At 48.1% G+C, this 5904-nt stretch overlaps 1 long non-coding RNA gene across 1 annotated transcript; it reads right to left on the reverse strand.

The window, feature by feature from the left end:
• Positions 1-1717: 1717 nt before the first annotated feature.
• Positions 1718-3863, reverse strand: LOC124682655. The gene is made up of 4 exons (XR_006996361.1): positions 3620-3863; positions 3116-3535; positions 2461-3033; positions 1718-1988 (listed from the first exon to the last, which is right to left on the reverse strand). It is a non-coding gene; the product is annotated as an uncharacterized LOC124682655 (long non-coding RNA).
• Positions 3864-5904: the final 2041 nt, after the last annotated feature.

The raw sequence follows: 5904 nt of genomic DNA on the forward strand, positions 1-5904 counted from the left end.
GCTCGGGGAAATGCAGGGGACCCCGCAAACCGGGCATGCAACGTCCATATGAATACGTCACGATCAGTAATAGAAAAACCGTTTGTGTTCTCGTCTTCCCAGCGATGGCAGCCGCCACGATCTTCTCGGACACAGTATTGGTACCCGCGTGGAACTGGGGCCGGTGGCACGACAGAGGAGCCTACGAGGAAGTCCTTGTTTTCGCCAGTCGAGGAGATGATCAACTTGAGGAAGGCGACGCTGAATAAGTATACCCGCGAGGCGACGGGGCTGGATAAGGCAAGGATCTGGAAGATATCCACGGCATGAACGGGATGGAGGCTAGGATCTTCTCACGCCAACCGCCGCATCACGCAGTTCAGCGCCGCCGCGAGTCGCTAGATGCGTCGGTGGAGACAAGCGGATCTGGAAGAGGAGCGCCGGTGGTGTCGTGCAGCGGTGAGGAACCGCGGGAGTACTAGAGGTGGGGAGAAATTTAGGTAGTGCTAGAGGGGCGCCCGTGGGGGCTGGTGGAGATCTGAGGCGGCGACGGCGGGTCGATGGACTAAGGAGAGGGAGCAGGTAAGGTGTATTTTAGTGGGAGAGCAAATTACTCATTTGCGGTCGTCCGACAAAATAAGTAGTAAATGCAACAATTTTTTCTGCCTACTTTTTTTTGTGTGCCAGAACCATAAGTTGAAATTGCGACAGTTATTGGTGCCAACATTCTGCGTACCAGTGTTAGGCCCAGTTCGATGTGAACGAAGGGCAAACCTACGTGCAGTTATAGCTTTTGGTTGCACTAGGAAAGTTAGCGCGGCGCACGCCGCGCCCTGTGGGATGATTCTGATGTGTAAAATAAAAAAGCAATTAATGGTTTGTATATTCGATTATTGGTACAGAACCTCAATGAGACGACTGCTGTCTGGATTGACTACTGAATATTGAATTATAAGTATATCTATTTTTTAGAATATCAATGGAGGTTTCTGTACTTAAATGACTTCCATTTGGAATGTCTATTTTTATTACCAATCACAGTACCATGCTTTCAGAGCATTTAAGTTTCCTTAGCACATCCAAACTATTAGGTTGGAATAAGAATTGGATTATGTTCATTTAACCTGTAAAGGAACATTTTGTTTTGTTAAAAAAGCATACAGTAGATAATATTTTACAAAGTGTATTAAACAGCTAGCACTAATAGAATAGTGAAGACAAAGATGAACTTGTTAACATCATCAAGTTTATTTTCAACTATGATTACTGTATTATTGCTTCGTGTCGGCAAGAAATAAATTGTGTATGTACTGTAACACAACCGTACGGTAATTCTCTACTCCATAGACTGCAGCTGCAGGTACAACACTACTACTTAATCCGACACTTGCTACGAGCATGTGACACAGGAACGCGCATGCAGCGAGTGCTCGAGTGTGTGCCTCCACGGCATCCTTATCCCTTCCTCCTCCCCCCTCTCCCTCTCTCTCTCAGATTCGGCACACAGCGGCGTGCCGGCGGCCAAGGAGATGTGGCTCACGTCGCGGCGGCCGGGCACGCGCTCAGAGGCCGCGCTATGCACCCCACTGAGGTGTTGAATTAGCAGTCAGGACGCCGGCGTCCATGGCCGGCATGCTTTGGTGACTGATAGTGTTCAGGCACGTGCGGGCGAGGCACGCAATACTGAAGCTCAGCCGCGTCGTTGATTCGTAGAGCCCGAGGGCGAAGGAGGTAGTTTCCACCAGTGCGTCGTGCTGTCGAGCCGGTGTGGCTGGTCTTCGCTGGATGCTACGTTTGTCCCATGCCACGCTGGGGATGCTATTGCGAGCAATAGCAAGCCGCCCGCTTGTTTGCAGGGCCAGACCGGCAGTAGATCTGGAGGATGAGGAGGTAGACTTGCGCCATCCGGCTCCGGCAGCAGGCACCAGTGACCCAAACCGAGTAAGCTCACTGGCGATTGAACGGATAGGGTGCCGTCACCAAATCACATGAGCTGTGGCCTGTAGTCTCTGTGGATAAGCAAAAGATGCAGCATCAAAATCAATTCATAAGGTGCCTTTTTGTCTTCTCTTTCTCTAACTTTGATTAGCACATTGGTTTACAAATCGTAAGCATGATGTATACTAACTAAAACTTTTCCAATCATAGCTGTTTGTGTATCAAGAAAGATGAAAACTAAGTTGCATTTGATCAATACCTTGGTATACAAAGCTGTAGCATCAGAATTGTTAACACAATATTTCTTTTCCTAATTTTTTCTGGAAAGTATTTTTAGCCAAGTATTCATGTGCCTGTGTTTAGATTTTGTAAGCAAGTCATGGAAGTCCTATTGACGCAACAAAAATAACATTAATTCATTAAAGGTGGATGTGTAATCAAAATTATATGCTTCCCTGCCTAGCTCTTTTTTTCTGAACATTTACAACTTTCATAGAAGAGGTTTTGAACTCGTGTAGGAAAACAAAGGAAGGAAATCAATACCTTCAAGAGTCTAAGGAGGAATGATAGAGGATTTAGGCAACCTCCCGTGAAGTAAGCGCGGATTCAGCCGACAATAACTGATATGTTATCTTTCTCTGAGGCACCATGGGTGCTTTGTTTCTGTCCTGAGTTACTGCCTGAATCAAAACCAAAACTATCACATGAAAGAGATCCAAGAGCAAAGGCCAGAAGAAAAATAGATGCGACACTCTGAAGCATGCTTTCAGTTGGTTCATTTCAGTGAAATTACTCATTGGTAGTCTGATTGATAACTGGAACACGCTTAAGAACAAACACCACGGAGACAGTAGGTCAATAAAGTGCAACCTATGGTATACTTATTTAGTGCAGGTACATACAACAACAGACAGAACAAAGATTAGAACTAAAGCAGGTAAACCTCAACTCATTAGAGAGAGAAGTACAATAAACAGAGGTAGTTGTATGGGTTTCCTATCTAAACTGAGTTCGTCGTGCCTGGAAATGAACCATCTCTTACAGATAGTCTAAGTATTATGGATCTGTGACCATCATCTGCAGGCTTCAGTTAAAAACCTAAACATGGACCTGACCCTGCAATTAGCACGCTGTGGTTAGTTTGTCTTCTATGGATGGCAATGGAACTTCCTAAACTGAGCAAGATGTAAATACTTACTGTAACAATATTTAGACGGGAAGTGCCCTGCCCAGGATAGCATCGACATAGATGAACACATCGAGCACAACGCGTTGTCACAACATCTGCAGCGACATGATCGCTCTGTCCTTGACAGATCCTGGAAGCGAACTCCTCTCTGTCCATCAGATGATCAACACCACAAGGCAATGCAACCGGACATCATTTTATTTCTGCCGTCGCTTCTCCCTGTCGGGACCCGTTTCACTGTTTCCTTTCCTCTTATTTGTGTACATGGGGAGGGGGACATGACAAAGAGGAAGCTTATAGGACTGTTTCCAACGGAGGAGATGAGGCCGGACCTCCTGAGCTGGCAAACCGAGGAGAAGCCTCATCTGCAGCCTCATGGTTGATTTCCTTGCTGGCGCGCTTGTCCTGGCCCGGTTCTGCAACCGCAGTCTGCAATAAAAATAGGTTTTAGAATCACTGCTTTGTTACGATGAAACGTGAGGTGTGCAACCAACAGATAAGCTAGACAACCACCTGGCAAGACTAAGATTTCTGCTTCCCCTTGAAGAGGGCCTTTGCCGGGCGTCTCTTGTCGCTGGTACCCTTTCTCTTATTGCCTTCGGTTATCTGACCCATGGGCCATGTCCTAGTAGAAAAAACATTAGAGCACATGATGGCAGACTACAAAGCATCTTCATGTGCAGATTTAATCAAACTCACGCCAACCACACGTATTAGATGGTGCTCAGCACATATATAGTAGACCATATAGAGGGAAAATGAGATTAGATGGCACTGTGATGCCGAAGGTGTAGTCTTTTACACATTGTTTTACAGGTTGTTGGATCCGGCCTTAACCTGTGTTGAGACGGAAAAAATGCTGAAAAAAAATCAAAACATTATAGCTAACAGCATGTCTGCAGTGCAGCAGCAGGGTGAAGCACTGGCTTTCAATGATTTGTTGGCCTATCAACCTCCAGGCCTAGCCAACAAATAGCTACTGACAAAACTGCAAATAGACAAAAGAAATTGAGTTAGGTTTCCTTTTATCTATGTGTTTAATACTGTGCCTTCAAAATAATCGCACAAATATATCTGAGAAAGATACCAAATGATTTTCCTAACATCTGAAATATACAACTCTGAATGACAAACATAAGGGCCCGATTGAGCAGAAGAATTAATTAATCTGCTATTGTAAATAACTAAAAGAAGGATCAAAGGAGCAGATTTCCCTAACGTTTATTTGCAGCTAGATCATTCATCTAATAGACTTCTGAAAAGTACAATACATCAGATAATCAATAAAACTGAATACGAAAAATAAACTGTGAGTGGACTGAAAATGAAGCAAGAGAGAGGGGACGCCACATCATCTACCTCTTCGTCGCATCCGTAAATCCACATTCAAAAAACAAAAAACCCCAAATTTCACAGAAACAAAAATCGTAAGAAAAAGAAAAATCTGACAGCAGAGGTGGAGCTCACCAGGCGTCGCGGCTGTCTCCATCCTCGTCGGATGCTCCAATCTCATCGCCGGGCCGTGGTCACTATGGCCGTAACTCCGTATGCATCCTCGCCGCATCCGCTCTTGGATGAGAGAGAGAGAGGAGGATGCTAGAGAGAAACGGAGAGGAGGATGCAGTCAGGCATGCTGCCTGCTCGTCGACGCATGTTGTGTCGCGTGCAAGCCTCCCGTGCGCCGACGCCGCGGGGACTCGTCGTGCTCCGGCGACCTCCTCCTTATCCGTCGGGGGAGAACAATGGGGAGGCGTCATCCAGCCTTCTCCTTGTCTCGGCGGCGCGCCTGAAGGTGCAGTAGCCTCGCGCGAGTCTCGCCGAGCCTTTCCAGTGGCGAGCGGGAGCGGACGGAGGCGGGCCAGAGCTTCAACACGGCTTAGTGATTGGGGCTGTGGGATTTGTGCGACGGGTGGGGACCCTGCTAGGGAGATTGTGCAGGAGATGCGTCGGCCGGCGGCGGCGTGGGCAGGCGAGGAGGTGCGGTGCCGGCGGAGCTCATCAAGGAGCTTGGCATGGTAGATGTCTAGAGAAGATGAGATACCGCTGCGATGGGGTCTTTCGAGAGAGGCCGCCAAAGAAAAATATCCGGTCAATGCGGTGGAATCGTCTGGCAATAACAGCAGCACGACACGTACTCCACTAAGAAAACAATGGAAGAGCCATGATGCCCCAAAACCGGAACCACCGGAGATTAGAGGTGCATGGGCCGCAGCACGCATGCTTTCGAGCTGGAGCGCAAAGACTGTGGGCAATGTCAGAGATAAGATGGCGATATCCCGTGAGCTCATCTCCCGCTTTGACAAAGCACGGGAGCATAGATACCTAACAGCCCACGAAAATCTGCTTCGCAAGCAACTAAAGGTCTCCTACCTCGGGCTTGCATCCCTCGATCGCACCATTGCTCGCCAACGTGCTAGGATCGCCAACTTGAAGGACGGAGACGCGAACACGTCGTTCTACCACCGTCAATGCACATACAGGAGGCAGAAAAACAGGGTTTTCAGCATTACCACTGACAGGGGCGTTCTCCCTGAGCATGTTGATATGGCTGAGGCTGCGTACGAGCACTTTGACGCTCTCCTGGGCACCGCAGTTGCCAGGGAGCACACCCTGGACTTCTCCCAGCTCCTTGAGGCCCATAACCTGCATGACCTAGACGCGCCCTTCGACATGGAGGAGATCTGGAACGCAATTAAAAGGTTGCCTGCACGGAAAGCCCCCGGACCTGATGGGTTTACTGCCGAATTCGTTCGAGCATGCTGGCCCACGGTACGAGACGACTTCGTCGCCGTCTTCCA

Source organism: Lolium rigidum, chromosome 1, assembly GCF_022539505.1.
Source record: "Lolium rigidum isolate FL_2022 chromosome 1, APGP_CSIRO_Lrig_0.1, whole genome shotgun sequence".
In the NCBI taxonomy this organism is placed as follows: domain Eukaryota; kingdom Viridiplantae; phylum Streptophyta; class Magnoliopsida; order Poales; family Poaceae; genus Lolium; species Lolium rigidum.